The sequence below is a fragment of the Pseudophryne corroboree genome, chromosome 5 (genome assembly GCF_028390025.1).
Source record: "Pseudophryne corroboree isolate aPseCor3 chromosome 5, aPseCor3.hap2, whole genome shotgun sequence".
Taxonomy (NCBI): Eukaryota; Metazoa; Chordata; class Amphibia; order Anura; family Myobatrachidae; genus Pseudophryne; species Pseudophryne corroboree.
In genome coordinates, this window is record NC_086448.1 from 471,799,688 (window position 1) to 471,827,571 (window position 27,884).

The following is a 27,884-nucleotide window of genomic DNA, read 5'->3' on the forward strand; positions in this document are numbered from 1 at the left end:
TCACCATTGAATAGTTAGGGGGGTAATGGGAGCTGGCCTGGCCAACACAGTTTAACATTAACCTTGCAAGTATTCATATCTACAGTACTTGTATCTGTTAGATGAAGCAATGACTGGTCCTACAACAGTGGCGAATCCAGGGGGGGAGCACTTGGGCCCGTGCCCCCCCTGTCATTTCTGGCCTCCGTCCCCTGTTCTCCCCTGGCGCCGCACAGGGAAATGACGGGCGCCCGCTGAGAGTGTGTTACCAGCGGGCGCCCATCTCCCTGCGCAGCGGCAGCCGGAGGCAGGAGCTCAGTACTGAGCTTCGGCTTCCGGCGCTGTCACTGTGCGGCGTGCACTATGGGAGAGACGTCAGTCATGACGTCTCTCTCATAGTGCTGAGTAGCGGACGCCAAGAGGAGGACTGCAGCGGTCTGGAAGCGGGAACGGGGCTCGGTAAGTATGATGCTTTTTTCTTCCTTAATGCAGCGGGGGCATCTACTGGGGGCAAACTACGGGGGAACATTACTACTGGGGGGGCATCAACAAGGGGCATTACTACTGGGGGGGGCATTACTACTGGGGGCAAACTACTGGGGGCATTATTACTGGGGGGCATCTACTGGGGGCATTACTACGGGGCATTACTACTGGGGGGTCATCTATTGGAGGCATTACTGCTGGGGGCAGCTACTGGAGGACATTTTTACTGGGGGCCATCTACTGGGGGCATTATTACTGGGGGGCATCTACTGGGGCCATTACCACTGGGGGGTCATCTATTGGGAGCAAACTCCTAGGGGCCATCTACTGGGGGCAAACTACTGGGGGACATTATTACTGGGGGGCATCTACTGGGGGCAAACTACTGGTGGACATTATTACTGGGGGTCAACTACAAAGGGGCTAACTACTGGGGGCATACTACAGGAGGGCATTACTACTGGCGGCGTAACTACAGGGGCATTACTACTGGCGGCGTAACTACAGAGGCATTACTACTTGGGGGCTAAACTACAGGAGGGGCAAACTACTGGGGGCATAACTACAGGGGCCAAACTACTGGGGGATAACTACAGGGGCCAAACTACTGGGGGCATTACTACTGGGGGCTAAACTACAAGGGGGGCATAACTACATGGGCTAAACTACAAGGGGGGCATAACTACAGGGGTTAAACTACAATGGGGCAAACTACAGGGGGGCATTACTACTGGTGGCTAAACTACAAGCAGGCAAACTACTGGGGGCATTACCACTGGGAGGCTAAACTAAAGGGGAGGGTAAACTACTGGGGTCATAACTGCAGGGGCATTACCACTGGGGGCATAACTACTAGGGCGCTAAATGACTGTGGGCATTGCTACAGGCAACATTACTACTGGGGGCAATACGGGCATTGCATAAGGGGCACCACTACTATGGGGTCTATATAAGGGGCACTACCAGTACAGTGGACATTGCATAATGAGCGCTACAACTGTAGGCGTTGTATAAGAAGCGCCACCTCACATGCACCGAAGCTGCACGCAAATGTACTTGCCCCTTCTATGGTGCCCCCCCTATCATTTTCTTCTGGATCCGCCCCTGTCCTACAAAGGCGTAAATCCTATGTAATATATGCATATTGTCCTACACAACAAATTATAAGAGGGTGAAGTACAGAACACAGAGCACAATCTGTGTACTGTATTTTCCTATCATTCATTTGTGGGAGCAGATCATGTTACATATTATAACATAGTTATGACTAGAAATTCTATACAAACAGGAACATACATTATGTATGTAACCTGTAGTTTTCTCAGTGACCTAAAGTTTATTTTAGATGTGAAAAGCAGTTAAACAGATAAAGGAATGCATCTCTACCAAGTCTGTAATGTATGACTTTCTTGTCTAGGCAAATTATAATAAAAAAAACACATACACATTCTGAGCTATAGATATCCAGTCAAAAAAAGGACTGCCCTGGGAAAAAAAACTTGCACATGGAAGCTCTAAATATGACCTTAACTACTTTCTTCAGTATTATTCCATTAGCCTAGAAGTGTTTATGGATACAATTATAGTCCCATATGATGCTATCAAAGAAAGGACATTAGCTATTATGGACAGTATTTGATTTATATGGAGAAAGTGTTAGTCATTTGTCTAAGTGCAACACCACAGCCAAGGGTTGATTATGAAATCATTAGATGCATTTAACATTATCTTGTCCTTTTATAATAATAATTAATAATATTTAATTAACAACATTTAGTGAACAGAAGTAGTTTGCATCTTAATTTTTTAAAATATTGTAAAGGAGCTGGGAAGCTATTATTAAAATGATTCTAGGCTGGAGAAGCATTAACATAGAGATGAGGTAATATATGGTGCAATGGCAAATTATTGCAAAATACACAATGCCACTGCAGCTTACAATTAACTTTTTCCTGATTCATAAACAAATTCCTACCCTATAAACAATTTCTGTGACTTTGATGTTAACAACTCTAAATTTAATGTTAAAAAAAAATAGTTTTAATTGTGAATTATGCTGTGGCAGCATTTGTATAATAATGCCCAGTGCAGTGTGCGTACGTAAAGCAGCTGCACTGTGCATGCATGCACAGTGAGATGCAATGGCATCTCACATGTGCGAATGCCTTTGCCTTAGTGGCGTCAGTATGTGCTCTCTAGAGGTTCTGTAAGGGGTGCTGTCCTGTCACTCACTGTGCTGTCATGTGCTGTTAGGGGTGCTGCAGCTGTACATGGGTGTTGCTGTGCTGGCTGTCACTGTGCTATACAGGGGCACTGTCCTCCTGTATGTTATAAAAATACAGGGGTGCTGTTAAAAATTCAGGGGTGCAGGCCCTATCCTGTATGCTGTAAAAATTCAGAGGTGCAGTGAAAATAAATATACACTGGCCCTGTCTTGTATGCTGTAAAATTACAGGGGTGCTTGGCCTGGTCCTGTATGCTGTAAAAGTTCAGGGGTGCTGTGAAATTTTTTTACACTGTCCCTATCTTGTATGCTGTAAAAATTCAGGGGTACTGTGAAAATAAATGTACACTGGCCCTGTCCTGTATGCTGTAAAAATACAGGGGTCCTGTGAATATAAAGGGGTGCTAGGCCCTGTCTTGTATGCTGTCAAAAATCAGGGGTGCTGTAAAAATAAATGTACACTGGCCCTGTCTTGTATGCTGTAAAAATACAGGGGTGCTGTAAAAATAAAGGGGCACTGTTCTTTATACTGTAATATTAAAGAGGTGCTGTTATATGAAATGTAGAACAAACATTTGGAGGAAAAAATTGTGAAAGGAACCACTTCCAGTTCCTAGTACTAGTGCTGAAGCTGCTGCTACCACCAGTCATGACATTGACGATGACATTGAATTCCATCAACGTCGTCTGCTAAGGCCAATACACAATGTCATAGAGGGCATGTAAAATCCACAAAGCAAAACTTAAGAACAAAAAATAAGAAATTATCTGATGAGAAATGTAAAATTGACAATATGCCATTCACGACATGAAGTGGCAAGGAAAGGCTAAGGTCTTGGCCTATGTTCATAACTGGTGGTTCAGCTTCTCATGAGGATGGAAGCCCTCCTCCCTCTCAAAAAATAAAAAAAATAAAGCTTGTTAAAGCACAGAAAAAAACAACTGTGCGTTCAGAGATATTGCAAATACCCAAGGAGAGTCCAAGTGTGTCCGTGGTTGCGATGTCTAGGCATGACCATCCCAAGACTGTATGGGAAGATGAGGTTTCTACCACCATTTGCATGCCCCCTGCAAGGGCTAGGAGAAGCACCACCAGTCCACTTGCTGATATTGAGATTGAGAAAATCACTGTAGAAGTACACCAGGATGAGGAGGATATTGGTGTAGCTGTCGCTGAGGAGGAATTTGACGATGAAGATTCTGATGGTGATGTGGTTTGTTTAAAATAGGCACCAGTGGAGACAGTTATTAGCCATTGGATGAAAAAGCCCATTGTCATGCCCGTGCAAAATACTAAAATAACCACCTCTTTGGTGTGGAATTATTTCTCCACGAATCTGGACAACAGCTGTCAAGCCATCTGTTACCTTTCTCAATCCATAACAAGTAAGGGTGAGGACGTTAACCAACTAGGAACATCCTCCCTTAAACATCACCTACAGCGCATTCATAAGTCATTGTCAAGTTCATAAACTTTGGGTACTAGCGTAAGCAGTCCACTGACACCTAAATGATGTGGTTTGTTTGAATATTATTTCTTTGTGAGGATGAGATACTAAACACTGAAGGGGGAGGAATTAGAGGATGAGGATGACATCTTGCCTCTGTTGAGCCAGTTTGTGCAAGGAGAGATTAATTGCTTCTTCTTTGGTGGGGGCCCAAATAAAGCAATCATTTCAGCCACAGTCGTGTGGCAGACCCTGTTGCTGAAATGATTGATTTGCTAAAGTGTGCATGTCCTGTTTATACAACATAAGGGTGGGTGGGAGGGCACAAGGACAATTCCATCTTGCACGTCTTTTCTTTGTCTGCCACATCATTCCAGGAATGCTGCCCCCTATGTGGTGCTGCCCCTCTGCCCTATCAGTCCAGGGGTGCTGCCCCACTGCCATTTTAGTCTAGTGGTGCTGTTGCCTGTCTTCTGTGCTGTGTAATTCTCCAGGGGTGTTGCTTATCTGCTGTATAAGGCCAGGGGTGCTGCATATCTGCTGTATACATCCAGAGGTGCTGCCATATAAGTCATGGGGTGCTTCAGTACTTAATCCTAGGTTTAAATTAAAGCCCAAAGCAGAATATGAAACAAGTTTCAACATCACAAGCAGATTTGTAAAAACATATAACCGCAGAGGTGAAAATTGAAATTGCAATTTTGAAAAAGTGTTTTCCAGTGAGACCACATTTGTGGCCAAAGTCAGTCAGACTCAGAAGAGAGAGAATCATTATCCAGAGCAACTGCCGGAGAAAACTAGATTTTCCAAACACACCTATGTCTATATGTCTGCCACATAATTCCAGGGATGCCCTGTCTGAGCCTGCTCATCTACATCTTCTAGTGTGCACTGTGTACCCAGCATTAGAGAGAGGTTCTTCTCAATTATTTCAGGTTAGGGACTCACTCAAATGAATGGCTCCAATTAGTCAACCTTAACTTTGATTTATTATTAATGTTCCACATTTTGGGATTATTTGCAAGATGCGCATTTGTTGTACAGGGTAATTTTCCTAAGGGCTGCGTAGGGTTATTGCAAGACCTCACAGTATAAGAAGAACAGAGTTTCAGTGATCTTGCATTCCATTGCACTGCATCACTAGATGGGCCAGGAGCTCCTGTGAGGCACAAACAGTTACTTAATAAGGCCCAGTATCGAGTCTCATAGTGTTTACAGCCAAGAAGTAGTCTGGCTTGCCAGGCTGAGGCATGCTGTTGGCACAGAGGTTAGCACTACTTTCTCCCACAGTCCTACTTATAGTATGAAATGAGCTTATACTATAGAGTGGTAAGTTACACTAGGGCAGGGGCTCAATAACAAAAAAAATTACAGCAAAGTCCTGCTTAGTACTTTACCAAACCCACCCAAACTCATCTTGCCCCATCTGGGGCTTTTGTGGGTACTCAAGAGGGGCTGCTAGAACATCTAAGGGGTGGCTTTATTTAAAAATAAAATATGAATAAAATAAACCGGACACACAGGTATGCTCACATGCATGTAACTGGGATACACAGGTACGCTCACATGTGTGTAACTGGGAGCTGTGAAAAACAAAAAAAAGCACCTGCCACAAAATATGTAAATAAAAATGCAATAAAAAATGGAAAAAATAAACCCACAAGATTTTCACAAAATAAGTCTCTAGACTCTGTGGAGGGGTAAATATCCAATCTTGATCATGTGGTATACACCAGTTTATTTTTATCCTAGCATTAAATCCGAGATTATCTTAATCCCTGAAAATGGAGAAGGGGTACAAATTCGGAGGCTTTGGCCCCTAGTTTTTTAGTTTGTGCAGTAATGGTAATTACTGTATATATTTGCTTGGTTGAAGTCTTTTACGTTCCACACCAATATAGGAGTGGAGGTAAAGCCTGTGTGTTGTTCCTGATTGCATGTGCCTCTCTAATTTTTAATCACCTTCTTAACACTGTCCTCTTCCTCTTGCCTCTTCTCATAATGTGAAAAGTCATCAAAGAGGTGGTATGTTTCTAGCTAGCTATTATTCTGAGAACTTGGCAAGCTTTTTCCAGGGGGACTACCTGTTGCTGAAATTATGGGTTTATTAAACTGTGCATGTCCTGTTTAAACAACATAAGGGTGGGTGGGAGGGCACAAGGACAATTCCATCTTGCACCTATTTTTTTTTTTTTTGCATGATGTGCTCTTTGGGGCCTAGTTTTTAAAACTGCCATCCTGTCTGACACTGCAGTGCCACTCCTAGATAAGCCAAGTGTTTTTCTGCCCACTTGTGTCGCTTAGCTTAGTCATACAGCCACCTCGGTGCAACCTTTTGGCCTAAAAACAATATTGTGAGGTGTGAGATGTTCAGAATAGACTGGACATTAGTGGAAATTAATGTTATTGAGGTTAATAATACTGTAGGATCAAAAATACCCACAAATTATGTGATTTTAGCTGTTTTTATGTTTTTTTTCAAACAAATCCATATCCAAAACCAAAACCAAAACCCGAAAGGGTTGTTTTGGCAAACCAATCCAGATCCAAAACATGAATAGAGATCCAGATCAAAACAAAAACACAAAACCCGAAAAGTGTCTGCCACATATCTCTAATCAAAACCTTATGAAATAGTGGAATGAATGAATAAAATAAAATAGTAGAGGCCTCAAAATATCCACAAGGGAAAGACCAATGTAAGGCCTTTTTCTTATAATAATGACATAAGAATATATTATCCTGTTTAGACACATTTTCCAGGATGGAGTTACAATTAATTAAGCACTGGTTGAGAAATCCCCTACAAAGGAAGTGGATGAATCTACCAGTTAAGCCCAGTTTGTGCAGAAATAAGCACAACAGAAACTAACAGAAGATGTACTTAGAAACTCAATGCAGGTTTAGAAACCAGTAAGGGTAAAAGTATGAACTCACACATACCCTAGGGCACTGGTAATACAGTGGCCCAATTTCTGTTCAAGCAACTTCAGTCGCTCTGACCCTGTAGAGTTGTGAAAGATTCTGGAAACTCCATAGCCTGCAGTAACTGGGCGGAGACATTCCATATGTAAACCCACTATTTCATTAGTAATTGACACTGGAAACATAGGAAGCATACTGAAATAAGAATCTTTACCAGGGATCAAGAGAGTGAATTTGCTGAGGAAAACTCAGGAGTTTGACGCCTCTAGTTTAATTTTGCAAGCTGACATCATGCAAAAAAAGGTAGACATAGTTCAGGACAAGCACCTTGGATTTCAAAATTAGAATACATTTCAATTCCAAGGACAGGAAGCAAAATCAAAAGGCAAATGCCTACGAAGTTTAGGGTTTGTCAGATAGATGATACTGACTGTACAGTTGGAGTTGGCATGTGACCAATTTCTCTGAAATTCTATTACCAAATACAGTAGGTTCAGGTATTGTTATAGGTAATTGTTGGTGTGCTGGGGGGATACCAGGGCGGTAAAAATCACCCCGCCCTCTTTGTCTCTCTTTGTTTGTGACCCCTCCCCTTTTTTAGCACCTGATATATAATTATCTCCAGGAATGATTGAGCAGCTACCACTGTTTATCTGCAGGGGTTGGCATAGACACAGAACAGAGGCATAGAGTCTTGCATATTGGTGGCCTTCACCAGGGACGCCTGCAAGAAGGTACGGGCATCACTACAGGTAATGCTGCTCTGTAACAGCTACCGGTAGCAGAAATAGATGCTGCCAACCACCCAAAGTAGCTAGGAAGGGAGCACCTACAACCAAAGGAACATCAGCAAGGTAAGTATCAACCAGTAGGAGACTTGCACTTGCCGGCCACAGCCCAACAACTGCCTAGAAAGATAAATTGGGGGCTTCGGGAGGTGCGGCCTGCCTCCCGCAGAGTGCTGTTTTGGCAGTGGTTACTCCTATATTGTGACAGGAGCCGAGTGCTGCACATAATGTAACAGTGCAGCACTTGGATCCTGTCACTGAGCAGGAGCCGGCATTTTGGTGTCAACCCTCGGCGGGTGACACCCGCTTGTGGGCTGCACCCCCCTTGTGATGCCACTGATAATAACACACAGTATTGATCATAGGTGTGCGCAGCTAATTATATTAGGGGGTGCACCGCCGGATGGGCGTGTCTAGCACCGCCCAAGGACATGTCTAGCACTATTTTACATTCTCTCAGTAAAATCACATGACTTAATCACATTACTCCAAACAGTATGAGCCAAAAGTCACATTACACCACACAGTATGAGGCGAAATTTACATTATGCCACATGGTATGAGCAAAAGTTGACATTATGCCACACAGTATGAGCAATATATATATATATATTGGAGAGAGAGAGGCATGGAGAGGGCGGGTGCACAAGGAGAGAGAGGCATGAATAGCGAGAGGGGCATTGGGACAGGGGGCATGAGGAGAAAGGGCCATGGAGAAAGTGAGAGGCATGGAGAGGGGTGGTATGAAGGGTGAGGGGGCATGGAGAGAGTGAGAGGCACGGGGGGATAAAGAGAGGGGTATGGGAGGGAGGGAGGGAGAGAGTGGGAGAGCAGTTTACCTGGAGGTTGGGAGGAGGCTCCGCGGCCCTCCAGTCAGGCGTGGTGGGATGTGTAGTGGCTCCGTCGGGGTCACCGCAGCCGGGCAAGAGATGCAGGAGGAGGGAGATAAGCAGAGACGCGGCGGCAGCTGATGCAGTACTCTGTAAGAGCGGAGCCCGCTGCCCAGACTGCCTGAGGTTCTCCAGCTGCGCGTCCTAGGAAGTCAGCGAGCATACTGGTAAATGCACTACTGGCAGCGAGGAATAGCACAGGACTAAGCAGCAGGCTCTGCGGGGATCACTGTGCTGCACCGCCCTAATGTGCATGCATGTGGGGGGTGCTGGACATTAGGGGGTGCCTGTGCGCACCAGGCACCCCCCCTGCGCACGCCTATGGTATTGATCCTCTTTCAAAGTACCTCATCTTTGCATCGCATGTGAGTACAGAAATGTGCTTTTGTTCCTTAACATCTACATATATCATATGCAACAAAAGATTAGGATGTAGCAATAAGGAGTACACACACATTTAAGGAGATGCTAAATTTGATAGGTGTGTATCACTTTTGGCTAAGTGGAAAATATCCTCTAGTGATCTAAACCCAGTTTTCTTACAGCCATTTCCCTCACCGCTGCAGTGTGTAAAGTCAAACATTAAAGCTGTGGTGGTCAATCTGCCCCTTTTTCTATTAATGCACTAAACACTAAAGTCTAAGACCATACACCAACAAATTACGTGAGGAAAAGATGGCGCAACTTGTCACCTTTATAGACACACAGAAATGCTTACACGAAAGGTTCCTACAGCAGAAGCAAGATGTATAGTTTAAAATCCACCTTCCATAAATAAGGATTCTAAAAATATAGTAAAAAGAAACACAAAAAACATAGTGTATTCCGATTAATTGATTGATGTGTCTTTAATACTTCTTGGTCCCACTCACATAATGGAATTTTTTCAATTCACATATAGAAATCCACAGGTGTGATGAATCAGCTTCATAGATGTGCAGGAAACATGAAATCCATATGGCACATAAAAAAGAGAAAATAGGAAAATAGTGCAACCCTGTCTGTGTATATTTTTAAAAGGGATATTTATTAAGGAACTCACAAAACACAGACTTGACAATAACATATAAATTGCTTGGACATCAGGGCAAAGGGAAAACAGCCACCGGCAGCATGTAATATAGTCACCGCAAGTCCCGGTTTTACTCGAGGTGTCCCCACGCCGTCGGAGCCGTCAACCAAAGTTCCAGTCAGTCCAGCAAAAATAACAGGAATCCCCAGCTTGAGCGCTTTCGGATATGATATCCTTCTTCAGTCTAAGACCCTAAAAACATTTTTATAGGTGGGTGACAATGTTACCTGTCCTCCTATAGCTGTTACTCTGCTATTTTGTATCATTTTTGTTCAATCCATAAGCTGTGAAATATTAGTGATTGTAGGCAATGATGAAACTGCTACTACACACTATTAATACCTGCATCAAGTAGTAATTACTATAGCACATCCATTGCAAGGTGTGCAGAAGCAATAAGCCCACTTTTTCCTCTTATCTCCATGGCTAGTGCAACCTCTTAAGTGGCATCAGTACTACTACTGCTCCTATACCTTTCAAATGTGCAAAACATTGCATGCCAATATTGTAAGTTTAAACATCGCTTATTGGGAGTTCGCTGTTCCAGAAGAAATTTCTTCCTGTATCACCCAGTGATTTTGACACTTTTTTTGTATGTGCTTTCAATTTCATACTTTTTATATTATTTGTAACTTTTGAATTTCTATTTAATTATAGAAATAAGTAGCCTGATGGAGAGCATCAATGTGTACTCTGATCATTTTCCCACTGAATATAATTAAATAATTGTTCATTTTACTGAAAGCACAACTTCACTGCTTGGAAGAGTTGCAATAACTTTTCATAACCTAAATAGGTTAAGAAAATCAAATGAACCCTGATCAACATATTAAAAAACATGAAACGGGATGTATTGGTATCCGAGATCACCGGGAGGGCAATCACTTACATGCCTGGTAAGTGACTGCCCCTTTAAAAAACATCAGAGATCGGCCAGCTTCCTGCTCTTCTGGCAATCTCGATCGCCATTACATCCTGCCCAAGAGGTCTGGAATTCTATCATTTGTCATTTTTTTTTAGCCTGCTTCTTATTATCTTACTGTCCCAAGACATGCTAAAACCACACCAACTAAATCTTGCAAGTAATCTGTATCTGGACACCTGATTAAATGCTATTTTCTCTTTCCTGAGAACATTGTCTTTAAAACAGTTAATATACTGTACCTAATTACTATTGCTGATGAGTTCATTATTCCTGTTGTATATACCAAAAGTACTGTACACTAGTTATGAATAGATATGCAACATTTGCTGTTGGGTATTGTCTCTCAGATATAGTCATAATGTCATCCTACCTTATCAAAATAACAACATAATATAGTGAGAGCAGTTGCATTACATTAACATTTTTTAACTATGATTATTTATATACAGTGCTTTTAAAAACATCCTGGATTTGCTTGTTAATTTATCAACTGAAATCTTAATTGACTGGACCGGCATAGAAAATTGACATAAGTGTTATAAAGTATTGGGAAAGAAACTCAGTGCAGTAGTTCTTCTCTAACACTCTTTACAAATCAAATTGAGCTACTGTACTGTTACTGTACTCAATGAAAAAAAAATATCTTGAATATTTATTGCTTATCACGTACACATACTTATAAGTGTAAACATATAAATAAAACAAATCCAAGGACAAACTATAAATAAATATGAAATCAAGCTAATTGCAAAAGTACAAAATGAAAACACTAACATTTTGAAAGCCTGTTAAAAACACTTTACTGTAAATGTAATAATACAAATAAATAAATAAATAAAAATGACCAAATGGATCTATAAAACACACTTAATGAGAACCATTTGTGTCATGATTCTCTGTGCATCGATTCTCCAGATATGCCAATCTGAGAACGCTGCCCCGTGACACCTTTACTGATTACATCAGCATGTGATAAATCCATGCGCTAAACTGCCACCAGCAGAAGTACCAGTCGCTGTGTCTGCCAGGCTAAGCGACTTTATATAAATATATAAATTAAGAATTTTTTAAGCCAAGGATAAACTTCAAATCTTAGTGTTACAGAAAAAAGAAAGTTACAAGAATATAATAGTTGTAAATAGTCACATACATAAATACAATTTCATATAACAAAAATAGGAATAAGCACAGCTTCACTTGAAGTTGGGCTGGCGTATTGAGGCCTATCCTTGATTGACTTATTGGAACATCTGTATCCTTCGATAGCCTCATGCAGAATAAACACTTTCCAGCCTGTGTTCCTGATATTTAAAACTCAGGCTGCACTCACAGGCTCCCCTCCCTCTGGAGTTTGTTTAACCCTTCCAAAGCAAGAGTGAATGGAGCTTATACTGTGGGGGTCTCTTAACCATACTAACAGGGGTAATGGCTTTATCTTTTAATTGCTTGTTTGATGCTTAGAGAGTTGGTACAGGCCCTTCTGGTCACATGAGCAAGGATTATTTAATTACCCATCTTATTTTGTTTGAAGGTATGAAGCAGGCTTATCCATTATACTGGGACAGTTTTTACAACTGGCTAAGGGAACATTTATCACCTGTTGCATCCAAATGTCTTCACTAACCCATATGGATGCACCCCCTGTTGGGGAAGTAACAACTTGTTTGAAATGACCCAAGCCAGGCCTGACCCTGGCCTCTGAAATGCTGTTCCTTTGCAATGTTAATTGCCACAATATACAGATAAGCTCAGGAAGAGCATTGAAGCTTGTTACCTATCCATATAGCACAACCTTTGAATTGTTTACTATTTCTGTACCCCTGATGTGTTTGAGTAAACACTATAAGGCAATTAACTCTCACCCCAGGTTCCATCCACAGACATCTGTCTCAATACAGAATACATTGATACAGCAATAAGATATCTTGATATCACATACATTGATATTAACAGGCCTATTCCTACTTTAAATAGCCTGGATCATGACAATTTGCTTAACTTTTCTTTGAATCACATCAATGGCATCATTGCCAATTTAATGAAATTTTAAATATTGTACATATAGCTTGCTTTGTTACATATGTGTCTGCAATTAGACACTGCAGTTAGAACCGGAACTGAAACTCATCTCCTCTTTCTTCACAGGTAAAAAAAAAACAAAAAAAACATCCTCATGCTTTTATATCTGATTTTATCATCTCTCTCTGGCTACACATTTCGCATCCAAACAAAGTTTGTCTGCAAATGTCTGTGATCTGTCTTCAATGCAAAATCCCCTTAGCTGAAATTATAATTGCACACCTCCCCCTTTGCCAGCTGATATAGGGGGTAATTCTGAGTTGATCATAGATGTGCTAAATTTAGCACATCTACGATCAGTTACTCAGACATGTGGGGGGATACGCACAAGTATAGTCCGCCCCGCATGTCTGGCCCTACCCCCGTGCCCAGGTACAAAAACAGCACACAGCAGCGTTGCTTTTGTACCTGACAAGTAGCTCCCTGCCTGAACAGCTCCTGCGCACTGGCAGAGAGCTACTGACTGCGTCACGGGTCGCAGCGGCTGCGTGTGACTTCACACAGCTGCGCGGCCCGCACACCCAATGGTCCGGACATGCCTCCGTTGTCCGGACCACACCCCAACAATGGCATTCTAGCAATGTTGGCACCCCCCCCCCGCCCCCGCGACCACCTCTGCTTGTCAATCAGGCAGAGGCGATTGCTGCCCAGAGAAGCTCATAGCATCTCACTTTGCTCCTGGGATGTGCACGTGCAGTGCGGAAGCTGCGTGTGCACACTCGACAAAAAGATTCAGACTGCTATCGCTGCCGCTGCAGCGATCCAGTCTGAATTAGCCCCATAGTTGTAGCATTTCGTAGCAATATCATCAAGGCTTGCAGTCAAGACTTGGTCTGCAAGCATTTGTGAAGTATGCATTTGTTAAGGATGTATTTTAAGGATGAAGCTAGAACTGGAGTTTGAACTTGATTTGGACTTTGGACTACGCTAGAATTTCTAATTAAACTAATTTCACAAACACTGAAACTCAGGATCATTATGTGGACTCTCCTCACCTCTGCCATGAGAACATCACGACCAATGCCTACTACCCCTCCATTCGAGAACATCAAACTGACCCTGGGCCTACCCCTCAAGCTAAGCAGCAGTAAACTAATGGGGGTGAGCATCAGGACCAGGCCCATTGGACATTAGTGTGCTCCCCACATTCTCACACCCACTCGCACTGCTCCCACGAGACCAGGACATTTATCATTTTCTCAAAATAATGTTTTTACAGTTTTCCTCCATCCATTAGTTCATGCAAATGTGTTTTTCTCTTCTTTTTCTTCTTACAGCACACTTACAGCCCACTGTTTATTATTCCTTTTAATGTTTACCTCCACTGATTGCACACCGTGCCAGCAGCAACCTACGCAGTGTGCCCTAGATGGCTGCCTCGGATGGTCCCTCTGTGGGCAAGGGTGTGCTTCATTTGGATCTTGCCATGCAGGGTATAGCATACTACTACACAACTCAGTTTTCCCATACATGCATTTGTCCCTTGTATTGCTCATTTTCCACAGTGTAACCTTCGTAGTGCGCCCAACATCTGGTGCACTTGTGGATGCGATAAAAAATACATGGACCTGATGATTTTATTGGAACCCTACTCTGAACTTTAGGACTCTGCAATCTCCCCATTATGTGTTATCTCTTGTAGGGGTGGACTATTCCACCCTGGGTAATCCTACGCAGTGCTCCCGAGATGGCTGCCACACCTGGTACCTTGTGAGGGTTGAATACACAACCCTTGGAAGTTATTACCCAAAATGCCTACACCAATCATGTGTTATGCTTTCTGTGTGCTCAAGGTTTTCTTTTATGTCTGTGTTGTTTATCTATTGCTGTATTACTTAAATCTTCTGTATTATGTGTATTGTTTTTGATTTCTGTAAAACGCCTTGAGTACTGTTGGAGAAAGAGCGCTATATAAATAAAATTATTATTATTATAATACTCTGTATGTTTTTACAAGCAAAATTAGGACTGAATTCATGTTTGTATGCACATGTCTACTCAGCTGCGTTTTTTCAGACTACGGAATTGCTAATTATCGAAAGTGAATCTGCCGCCCACAAAATAATAGTTGCCCCAATTGGAGCCATCACGAATTCCTCAGTAGCTGCGTACACATATGCAGCAGCATTGCAATAACGAGAAACATCAACTCTTTGAGTTAGTCTCTTGTCACACAGACTGGCCGTAGCAGTAACAATGCTGGTACCTTCTATAAATATACAGTATGATCACAGCAGATGGCAGAAATAGCAGTGACACTCCTGCATTTTTACCACCACTCCCCATTAACTACCCCAAATGGACCTTTCCAGTACATAACTCTGCATTTAAATACTCACCGACAGTGGTACTTTGGCACGTGCACAATGCGATTGCGTCGCATGCGTATTCTACTGATAATTGCTCAGTTGTGTGAACAGGAATACATATGTATTCCTGGCAGATGGGATGCCAGCTGTCAGTATCCCGACAGCACCGGTGGCTCGCTGCACTTGCCACAGGATCTATTCCCACTCTATGGGTGTCGTGGACAATCCCCCAATTATATTTTTCTGACCCTAAACTATGCTTTCTTAAATAACTGCCATCATTAATGTCCCATACTCAGGGCTGCCAAGAAAATTCCTGGGCCTCGGTTCAACAACTTTCTGGGTCCCCCCGTGAATACCAGAGGAGGTGTGACCACAGCATGTGGGGCATGTCAACACCTCTTAGGGGCGTGTCTAGCACATGAGAAGCACCCTCTCAGAGGAGCATGGCATGCCTCCCAGCTAGGGTAGTAGAGAGCCTGGCTGGGCCCAGGTACTTTTTAGGGGGCATGGCCTAACCAAAAAAGGCATAGGCCTGGGCCCCCCACTGGGCCTCTCCTTCAGACCTGGGCCCAGGTAATTTAAACCCCCCCTCTCTCAGCAACTCTGCCCATACTTAGGTGAGATGTAATAGCACCCGAGATTGCTGGAGGTGTGGGATGCCAGCAGTCATTTACAAGGCATGGTTTTGCTATGTAAAAGATTGCCTCTTCAAAAAACATCTGAAATCGGACAGCTATAACATCTAGCCTTTTGTCTTAATGAAAGCACATTTTATGGTCTGCCTAGTATTAGATGAGTAATGGCTTCCCCAACCAAACCAAAAATTTCATTTGTGTTAAAAAAGGTTCACTAATGTCAGCAACAGTAAACTGCCTTTTGGGGGTAATTCCAAGTTGATCGCAGCAGGAAATTTTTTTAGCAGTTGGGCAAAACCATGTGCACTGCAGGGGAGGCAGATATAACATATGCAGAGAGAGAGTTAGATTTGGGTGTGGTGTGTTCAATCTGCAATCTAATTTGCAGTGTAAAAATAAAGCAGCCAGTATTTACCCTGCACAAAAAAAAATAACCCACCCAAATCTAACTCTTTCTGCACATGTTATATCTGCCTCCCCTGCAGTGCACATGGTTTTGCCCAACTGCTAAAAAAAATTCCAGCTGCGATCAACTTGGAATTACCCCCTTTGCTTACATAATTGCTAATATACTTTACAGGTTATTGTGTCATGTGATATACTGTACAGTAATAAGCCCTGAGAACAAATGCAGCATAACTATACTGACTTGTTATCTATTTTACAATACTTATGTTACAGTACAAGTGATTTTTTTAGATCCTGTACTATAAAAATGATTAGATAATAAAGAGAATGTATTTATAATATAATCTTCGTATTTTTCACATGCTTCATATAGTCAAAACTCTGGCTAATCCTGGAGAATGACAGGAAAGGCTGTGCCTCACCTGACTTACATCATGGCATGTCACTGGAGTGTAGGTAGGGACATACTCATGCCACAGTCTAGCTCTTACACCACATGTCCAAGACAGATATTTAGTAGAATTATATATGTCTTCCTCATGGAGCCTGAAAATTTTTGCTTACAGGAAAACATTTTTTTTAATGTTATATTATTCAGCATTCATTAATACAGAGTAGCTTTTCTCTAAGAGATTTCACCCCATCACAAATACTGGAGTTATAGCCAGTCCTGTATTTCTTGTACATTATTTAAATTTATTCTGGTATATACAATCCAACAAAAAAATGATTACATCTTTTCACTCATATGTGACCTCTATCTTTTTTTTGAGTTTTTACAGGTTAGCATACAGTTTAGCATACCTTCCAACTGTCCAAATTTTCACGGGACAGTCCAGCTTTTTGGGACTGTTCAACCGTCCCACCAACGGGCCGCAGTGTCCCATGGTGGGTTGTGGTTTGGGGAGCAGTTGGGAGGCTCCTGTTACTCTGCTTTGCTTAGCAGAGCAGCGGTGAATAGATGCTGCGCACAGCATCTTTTCATCAGAGCAGGGCCGGTGCAAGGTCTCCCTGCACCCTAGGCAAAGATTCAGCCTAATGCCCCCTAACCTGCAAAGCCCACCACCACCACATATTCAGAGGGGAGATCCAGGTGGCTACTAGGTGGGCTGGGGTGAATTATATATATACAGAGAAAAGGGACAACATGTAAGAGGCGGTATTCAAATGTTATATCATAGTCAATCTCCTTTCTAAAAAGATTCCTGTTATCATGCATATCACTCCCATAGTAATCAGGTTTAGTTGTATAAAAGTTTGGGCGCCTTACTGCCATGAGGGCAGTGAGCTGAAATGATTATACCACACCCATCAGCAGAAACAGAACGGGTGTGGAAGGGGGTGGAACGTTTTGAATACCACCCAAGGGGGGTAATTCCAAGTTGATCGCAGCAGGATTTTTGTTAGCAGTTGGGCAAAACCATGTGCACTGCAGGGGAGGCAGATATAACATTTGCAGAGAGAGTTAGATTTGGGTGGGTTATTTTATTTCTGTGCAGAGTAAATACTGGCTGCTTTATTTTTACACTGCAAATTAGATTGCAGATTGAACACACCACACCCAAATCTAACTCTCTCTAAACATGTTATATCTGCCTCCCCTGCAGTCCACATGGTTTTGCCCAACTGCTAACAAAAATCCTGCAGCGATCAACTTGGAATTACCCCCCAGGACTGTTAAAGTTAAAAAGTATATTGTAAACAAAGTCACAAAATTTTGTGACTTTGTTCACAATCTACTTTCACTTAAAAATCTTGAGTGAAGACCATCTCTCTGCCAATGTACTGTATACAATCTAGCTGTCATGTTAGGAATTGTATAGGACACTGAGGAAAATTTCATATTTTTGCTGAGTGCCATTATACTGTATGCTCATTATTGTGTTCCATCCTCCCATCTGTAAGTTCAATACTGACCCCCCTTCTCCATATGTGCTGTATTGTGCCCCAGTGCCTGTGTTTTCCCTATTATGGTGTTTACAAGTGCAAACCACCAATCGGGTTTTAAGATCTATATTGTCTGTGATCCAAAAGAAACCCCCATGGGTTACTTACCTAAAAGTTGCTATCTTGTTTTCTCTTGTAATTGACATGGTTGCTCTTACAGGTGGAAGAAGCAGCATTACAACAAATACAGATAAGTAGTCATATGCTGCTTGCTGCTGGAGAGCTGAGTTCCAGGGGCCTAGCAGAGGTGCATCAGGGCTATGAGGAGTGGCCGTGTGGTGCCCCTCAGGAACCATAGTTACACCCGTCTCCTATGTGCCTTCGCATGACTTGATGTTACATATGTCAGTATGGAGGAAGCACTGAGACACTATGTGGTACAGCCTGATAGCAGGGGCCTCACCTGATTAGACCCACAGCATCCAACGCAGCATAAATGGAGGAGACCACATACAGAGACAGCCTTCATTGTTTTCTAGATGAATTAAGTGACGCCCTCCAGTAGCGACGCCCCTAGGCAGCCGCCTAAAGCTGCCTAATGGTAGAGTCGGCCCTGCATCAGAGATAGAAGGACTGGGGGCATGGCCAGCAGTTCACGGAGCGCTGGCCATGCCCTCACATTCACAAAAATGGGGGCATGGCTTACCGTGGGGACATTCCCATGAAGCCCTGATGGCAATCTTGGGAGGTATGGGTTAGCACACAGCAGTTGCACACAATGTCCCATGGTGGGTTGTGGTTTGGGGAGCAGTTGGGAGGCTTCTGTTACTCTGCTTTGCTTAGCAGAGCAGCGGTGAATAGATACTGTGCACAGCATCTTTTCATCAGAGTGGGGCCAGTGCAAGGTCTCCCTGCACCCTAGGCAAAGCTTCAGCCTAATGCCCCCTAACCTGCAAAGCTCACCACCACCACATCTCGGAGGGGAGATCCAGGTGGCTACTAGGTGGGCTGGGGTGAATTATACCTATACAGAGAAAAGAGACAACACTCAAGAGGCGGTATTCAAATGTTCTATGATGCTCAACCTTTCTAAAATAATCCCCGTTATCACGCATATCTCACCCATAGTAATCAGATTTAGCTGCATAAAGGGTTGGGTACCTTACTACCCTGTGTCAGTGAGCTGAAATGATTATACCACACCCGTCAGCAGAAACAGAACCGGGTTGGGAAGGGGGTGGAAAGCTTTGAATACCACCCAAGGACTTTTAAAGTGAAAAAGTATATTGTAAACAAAGTCACAACATTTTGTGACTTTGTTCACAATCTACTTTCACTTCAAAATCTTGAGTGAAGACCATCTCTCTGCCAATGTACTGTATACAATCTAGCTGTCATGTTAGGAATTGTATAGGACACTGAGGAAAATGTCATATTTTTGCTGAGTGCCGTTATACTATATGCTCATTATTGTGTTCCATCCTCCCATCTGTAAGTTCATTACTGACCCCCCTTCTCCATATGTGCTGTATTGTGCCCCAGTGCCTGTGTTTTCCCTATTATGGTGTTTACAAGTGCAAACCACCCATCGGGTTGTAAGGTCTGTACTGTCTGTGGTCCAACAGGAACCCTCATGGGTTACTTACCTAAAAGTTGCTATCTTGTTTTCTCTCGTAATTGACATGGTTGCTCTTACAGGTGGAAGAAGCAGCATAACAACAAATACAGATAAGTAGTCGTATGCTGCTTGCTGCTGGAGAGCTGAGTTCCAGGGGCATAGAGGAGGTGCACCAGGGCTATGAGGAGTGGCCGTGTGGTGCCCCTTGGGAACCATAGTTACACCCACCTCCCATGTGCCTTCGCATGACTTGATGTTACACATGTCAGCAAGGAGCAAGCACTGAGACACTATGTGGTACAGCCTGATATTTGGGTCTTCATCTGATTAGACCCACAGCAGCCAGCACAGCGTAAAAGGATGAGACCACATACAGAAACAGCCTTCATTTTTTTTCTAGATGAATTAAGTGAGAAGCGACGCACTTAGGCAGCCAACTAAAGCTGCCTAATGGTGGAGTCAGCCCTGCATCAGAGACAGAATGACTGGGGGCATGGTTAGCAGCTCACAGAGCGATGGCCATGCCCCCACATTCACAAAAATGGGGGCATGACTTGCCATCGGGACATTCCCGTGAAGCCATGATGGCAATGGGTTAGCACACAGCAGCTGCACACAATGGCAGTGCCACTGTCCTCGACATGTGTGCATTGTAATTTGTTTCCAATAGCAATGCAAATAACAAACATACAGTATTTTGTAAACAAAAGTGTTTGGCAAGATGTATGGCATTGTTTAGACTCAAAATATGGAGTATTTGAGGATAACTGTACATTATGTAGTCAGAGGTGTTTTGTCAGACAAGGGGGCCCATGTGCAGACTCTGGGTGCGCCAACTCCTCTTCAAGGTGCAGTTCTTTGGAAATATGGTGCCCGCCATATTCCGGAAACTAAAACCCTACTGTACATGCGCATCAGCCATTTTGCTGGTGTGTTTTATTTTACTGTGAATGTAGCTCCGACACGGGACTCCAGAAAGGTAAGTGAATAAACATGGGTGCAGTATGTGTGATGTGGGCACCCCTGGATTCAGAGCCTCATGGGCACTGCACACTTTGCATGCATTATAGAAATGTTAATGTCTATAGTTACCCACACCAGTGCTTAAGTTCTTATGATGTTCTAGGTTCACAACACAGCAATGTACAAATATAAATGTCTCTGTCAAGAGGTGTTGGCTAGAAAAAGACTAGATAATTCAAATCCCAGGAAAAATACATTCAAAATGAAGCACAAGCAAGTGTAATCATTGATTGCAACACCAAGTTCCTGTTACATGGATGGAATAGAGGGCTGAAAAGAGGAAGTGAGACATTAGAGATCACCTTTAATGACATCTGAGAAGCTTTGTACAGTATATTGTGTGAAAAATGCAACAGCTTAGAAACAAAACGAACACAGGTCAGTGAAATAAAATGTTTCTTAAGCTTATGCTACTCTTTTATCTTAGATTCAGCTTGTTGGCAATAGACAACATATTTAAATAAAACAAAAAACAGAAAATAATGATTGTTGCTTGCATTACATGACACTGCATATGTCTCATCATTGATAAAACAACACAATGTTGGACTGAATTTAATCTAAAAACAATACTCTATTTCCACAGTTAACCCTCAAATACATTTTCACAAGAGCTCTTAATGTATGTATCATATATCCTAACTTGGAAATATGTTGAAAATGATTCCACTGCAGTAATAAAACCACAAAGCTGAATTTGTGATTACTGCACAGAATCCATAAATATAAATTATTTGATGTTTAATGTAACTCAATTTTGACAAGTCAGCAGTTTTCATTGTACATTCATTTAATGTAATTAGTTATTAATTTGTGTTAACTGAAATTACAGAATTGTTAGATTGTATAAAAATGAATTTTAATGTATATTACTATTCAATTAATAAAGCTGTAATACTTTAAGGTGATTGCTAAACTATCCAAGGCCTTGCTTTTTTTGCTTGAACTAAGCTTAGCATGAGAGGCTGATGCAATGTTAAACACAAGTTGGCCCTAATTGCTCCTACATTGTGTACATAATACTATTTCCATATACTTGGCCATATATAGAGATGCACGTGTGTATACATGTATGCATTTTCGCAAGTGGACTGTCAAAATACAAAGTCTTGTTTTGACATCACCAGTGCATTCTCTTACCAATGCTATCCTTAGTGGCAAGTGTATTTGTACTTCCCAACAACTCTGCATAACCTGCTATTTTGTTGTTACCTGTCAGTTAAGCCCAGTTACTCCCGTTGAGTCACAAGAAAAGATACAACTGAAATGTGTCCAACTCTGCATCACCCGTTATGGAGAATGTGCTGTGTAAACAGGGCCGTCTTTTCGTATGGGCTCAATGAGCTCTTGCCCTAAGGCCCCAGGAGTATAAGGGCCCTAGTCTTATAGCTGAGGGTCTACTCTTTCCAGGAGTACCACTTTTTTGAAAATCGGTCCTGGGGAACCGGAGATATCCGACTTGAAAGCAATGGTCCCCATCCTAGCCTGTTAATTGCTCTTCCCAGCCAGATATCTTGGGTTTTGTCTGACTTAGAGTTTTTCTGATGGTATAATCCTACAGCTGGGACTATCTTCTTTCGGTGGACACTGGCAGCTTGTCTCTACTATGCCCAGAACCAGAGATATCAGCCTTCAAGTAGCTGGTCCCTGCTCCAGCTCCACATGCTTGGTATGCAGTTTTATATTTTCGTTGGTGAATTGTTCTGGCCCCTGAACTCTGATCCCCAAGTCCCCGGTACCTCCTAAAAGGTGGGACTGTCTAGTTTTGCATCCCAATCAAAGCTAAGAAATATATTTTCAGGAACTTGAGATATCTGCAGTCAAGTAAGCTGCCCCCTCCCCCCCAACTGGAAAATTATGAATATTAATCCCACTCCACTATCCACCCCTCCCCTACATATTAAACACCCCATACCACCCCGGAAGTCCTGTACCAGGACTTATTCATTCAGCCCAATGCCCCCTTCTACAGTTTAGCCCCATGTGTGCAGTAAAGGACTAATTAGCAGAAATTACTGCTCCAGGTCCTACATGCTGAGCGGAAGATAGAACACCCCCTACTGCCCGCGGGACATCAAAGCTACCGCTGATAGCACCCCCCAACCCTACCACTGGAGGATGGGTAGGGGGCCCAGTGCATTGCTGTGCCCAGGGGCCTACACTGCTGTTAATACGGCCCTGTGTGTAAATCACGGCCAACTTAACTATTTTAGTTGACTTTGACCAGGGGCATTTGGTGCCTCTGGAGCTTCTTTTGGGAGGCAGGCTCCAATTCTCTACCTGCCTCCCAGCCTGCTGCCAGACAGTGAATGGCACTCAGCATGCCAATTGGTGGACAGATGGAGCTTTCACAGTGCTGACAGTCATTCACTGTATGGAAGCATGTGGAGAGACAGTTTGGGGATGAAGGAGGGGAAAATTATGATTTTTAACAATTATTACCGGGAATGAGTGAGTAGGGGCCCCAAAGTATTGCTTTGCCCAAAGCCTACAATGCTGTTAAGATGGTAAATACACAGAAGTACTGCATATGCTCTGCAAATGGACAAATGTTAAACTCTGAATCAGACCCTTATTAAGGGGTCTATTCAATGCATGTCGTATCCTCTCTGACGGAGAGGATCCAACAATGCAGTATTCAATTTGCAGGCAAATCCGACTGGTTTTGCCTGTTTTAGACAATGTCAATCCGACTTTTTTTAAAGTCTGATTGACATTGTTGGAAACGGGACTAAAACCTGTCGCGTTTGGCCACAAATCCGACAAAACACGGGGATCCGTGGCTAGTCTGCTGATTCACATGCTTTCCAACAAGATGGGATTGCTGACAAGTCAATAAATGGCAGCCCCATTGAATAGGTCGAATCATGATTCAACCTAAAAAAGTCGGAAACTGCCATCTTTCCGACTAGACGGCGGTTCCGACTTCAATTGATTAGACCCCTAAGTGTTGAAAAATTTATTTATTTAGGATTTGTATACAGTACGACTGCCTTCAGGGGAGGTTGGTGGGGGGGGGGGGGGGAGTGTTGTGAAACCACACTGGTTGAGTACTAGGTTGTTATTAGTGATTAAACCACTATTCCTTGACAGGTGGACTGTATTGTCACAGACTCATTTTTGGCAGTGGTGGTGCTCCAGATAGTGACTGAATAGTTATACAATAATACAGAGGAGCATTGGCGTTTCTATAATGGCGGCAATGTGTATGGTGCACGCAGACCCTTGGGTCCAGGGGTGCCGACACCACACACATTGCGTCCAAGTTTTATTATTTACCATTCCGACGTCCCGTGTCAGAGCTCCAGCCACGGTAAAAAAAATTGCCGGCAAGATGCTTGCTGCGCATGCGCAGTAGGAATTTAGTATCAGGAACATGGTGGGTGCCATGTTTCTGGAGACCTGTACAAGCACAGAAAGCCAAAGCCTACAGCACCATGAAGAGGAGGGGCCCACCCAGAGTCTGCACATGGGGCCCATCCTCTTAAAAATGCCCCTGCAGAGAAGTATATGACGCATCACATTCTTTTAGAACTGCAGTATTCCATATATAGAAATGAAATGTGCTATTAAATTGAGTTTAACTAATATTAAAATAAACTGGGCTAAAATAGTACAATGATTCACTAATAACTGAAGCATCTGGTAAATTATCTTTTATTCTTGTGAAGCTATATTGGTGCATACTGTAAATAGTATACCTGAAAAAGATGTGTGGTACACTGTGAAATTATAAATGTATTTAATTTTTCTTATTTTTGTAAACTATGAACATATTGTAAACACCTGTAATCAACACATACACAAAAACATCAATAAATAAGTGTATTTTATTTTTTTTATTTTTTTATTTATTTATTTTACTTTTTGTTAATTTTATATAAGGGACAATACAATCCACCTCATATAAAATATGTTCATTGATATTACTTAGTTGATAGTTTCTATATTTTTATTAAGTATAATGATTAGCTATAAATATCTCATGACAAATTCTATCTTTCTTACATATCAATATATAGCGGCCTTCTTATAAAGGCTATAAGTACGCTGCTAGTTCATGAGCTTTGACATGTGTAAAAAATTTTATAATGACTATATCAAACTGACAGAATATGTCCTATGTGTAAATAAGTGTACAGTATCAGTATATTAAACCTTTTTTTTCTTATTGATCAAGACTGTATGAGCACTCTGCATCTATCTATCTATCTATCTATCTATCTATCTATCTATCTATCTATCTATCATCTATCTATCTATCTATCTATCTATCTATCTATCTATCTATCTATCTATCTTTCTACAACATATATCTATATATCTAACTATCTATATATATTTTTTCTATCTGTAGTTGTAAAATGTTCCTATATTGTTGTGTCATCAAATAAAGTGTAATCAACCATTTTCTACTTTTAATAAGTTTTTTTTGCAATATTGATATAACAAATCACAATAAACAGATACATATCTGAAAAATATTAGTATTGTTATATTCCTATAATATATTTACCTATAATGGAGATATGCCCTCATATAGAGCCCATGTAGAATTTGAGTGTGGGATAGGTAAGTGTGGGTTAGTTTGACATTATACAGCTCTATTTGACGTAATAAACCCTCCTGCTTTAAAGATTCCCCTGATGCTCTTGTTCAAAAAAACACATTGATGCCTGTGAATACATTTCTAAATGTCTATACATTTTAACTATGCACCCAGTAATGTGAAAAAAAAATGTCTTTACAGCAATATACTTATTCTTATATACAGGTAGAATTTATAGCAAAGAAAATCACACATGATGTATATATATATAATGCATACAACTTGATTATGTTTGATGTCAAGTATCATTTCAGGCACTGCATGTTAGTATTCTTTGGTATTCAGCTAAGATTATTTGCAGTACTTCCTTGTTAACATTTCCCTACTGTGTAGGGTTGCATCTGGACCAAAACATTTCTTCTTTATACTCCATCTGTGAGCTTCCAAGCACATTTTACAAACGATACAGTGTATGAACAAACAGAATACTCTATGATACTGCCTCTGTACTGCACATCTTTATCAAGTACTGACAAGGTAAAAAGGTAAGGTGCATTGTTGAAGTTTGCCCATTGTTAAGGTATTATTTCACACTGGTTATATTGCTTGCTTTCCACTAAAAGCCTCCTATATTCATTACGAAAAAACAAAACCTCAAAAACTTATGATCATGTTTTAGATACAAATGCAAGCTTGAAACCCTAGCCGGATATAAGACAACAGCTTTTATTGTATTAGTTGGTCAACCTTCCTGTTAGCAGAATAGAATTGCATAAAAAGCAAGTCTAGCAGTTTTAGATCTCTGATCTGCATGACATATCTGTTTACACTATATCACTAGACAATCTAGCACTGTACACATACAAATATAAACATACACAGACAACAAAGCAACCGCTGTTCTAGCAATAATAATTGTAACAGGAATACAACTAAACACTACACACGGGATGATTTCTTATAGGAATACAGTTAATACAATGGTGATATCTTGCCAGTTACAAATGATTCTGCTTAGGCTGTGCTAGTGCTGCTCTGCAGTCCTATCTCCTACAGTATACTTAAATAATTAAGTGCCGTTCATTTTAACCTTACCTTGGCTGTCTTGCCCTAACTGGTGTCAACGAACTTATTTTTTTTTATTTTTTTTAGGAAGAAAACAGGGAGTTTCTTCCTGCTCACAGCACAGCTGCCCTCATGTCCTCAGAGAGGAAAGCGACTCCAGCACTGTGCAACTCGAAAACCCTCAGCTTGTCTGCCGAGCTGCTGCAGCTCATTGGGGCTGTTCCGATTGGTTACTGATCACTGCCCTGCCTCCTTCTTCTTCTCCTCCTCCCTTCTGCTTTCTTAGCGGTCTTTCTTCTTCTTTGCTTTTATTTCCTTTTATGCTTGTTCTCCCAAGACCCTATTTCTTTTCCTTGGCGTTGTGTAGATTTGGGATTTACAGGCACTGAGCAACCCCGGTGACCGCACACATCCTCCTCTCTGTCTGGGAAATGCAGCAGGTGCAGATATGTCGCTGTCCAGCATTTCAGAAGGGTATAAGCACCTATGCAGCAGGCGCAGATGCGTCGCTGCCCAGCATTTCAGGAAGGACAGGGGAACCTCTCCAGGTCCTGTGGAATGACAACAGAGCTCAATGATAAGTGGGAGAGGGCTGGAAGGGGGCAGCTGAATCGGATGTGTACGAGTGTGAGAAGATGTAAGGAGGTGGAGGCACATGTGTGACAAGATGCTAATATGTTGTTATATTCTCCCTGTTCATCACGGACTGCTAAACATCCAGCTGGTAGCTCATCCATCAGTGCCCTGCTGCCCCATACTGCACGGAAGATTGGGGCTGAGAAATTTCATTTTTACCCTTCGACCCTGAATTGATGGACTGCTTGCAGCAAGTGCCGTACTTTATAAATCGCTTTCCAATAAAAAACATTATTAAAAAACAAGGTGTGCTAACGTAATGGCAAAGCTAATTAAGTGTCACGTTGCAGACAGTGCAATTTACCCAACATGCTTACATTAATCGGCTAGGTAATGACAACTACTGTACATTATTTCTTTTTTCATTGCAAATATAATAACAGAAATGAGCAATGTGCATGTCTACACTATACAGCATGCAATACACGTTGTACCTAATATATACACTGTATGTCATCTTTTATTAGGTTTGCATATCAGCACTACTTCTTTCCATAACTATTAGATATTTGGTGACTATTTTAGCACTTTTATAGGATACAGTTAGGTTGTGAGCCTGGAAATGAAATGGGCATTGATGCTTTCATCATGTCATGGGCATGTTGTTTTCAGTACATACATATTCCATGCCCATCTAAACGGGAAAAGCAGCAGATAATATATAATGGTACAGCACTAAGTGTACCAGATGTAACAGTGCAGATATTTATGCTGTAGTAATTAAATATGGAACAATAAAAGTTGCAGTAGTGCCCCTCTAGATAATGACAATTTCTATAGTTTTTTTTTTTTGCCATATATCATGTATGGTTGTTTAGACTCTTTCAGTATGTTAAGACTTTTCTTTAAAATGCTATTGTTTGCTTTCCATTACAAATTTACCGACACATTTAATGTATTTTCTGTGTAGTCATTCCTGTTTTATATTTTCAATG

The 27,884-nt window shown here is 41.9% G+C and overlaps 1 protein-coding gene across 1 annotated transcript in view; it reads right to left on the reverse strand.

Annotated features, from left to right (window-relative positions):
• The window catches only part of CDH18 (cadherin 18), a 947,256-nt gene extending 920,298 nt beyond the window's left edge, over positions 1-26,958 (reverse strand). The window contains exon 1 of the mRNA XM_063922963.1: positions 26,344-26,958. The gene's annotated coding sequence lies outside the window, so the exon portion shown is untranslated. The remainder of the gene's footprint in view (positions 1-26,343) is intronic.
• Between the last annotated feature and the right edge of the window lie 926 nt (positions 26,959-27,884).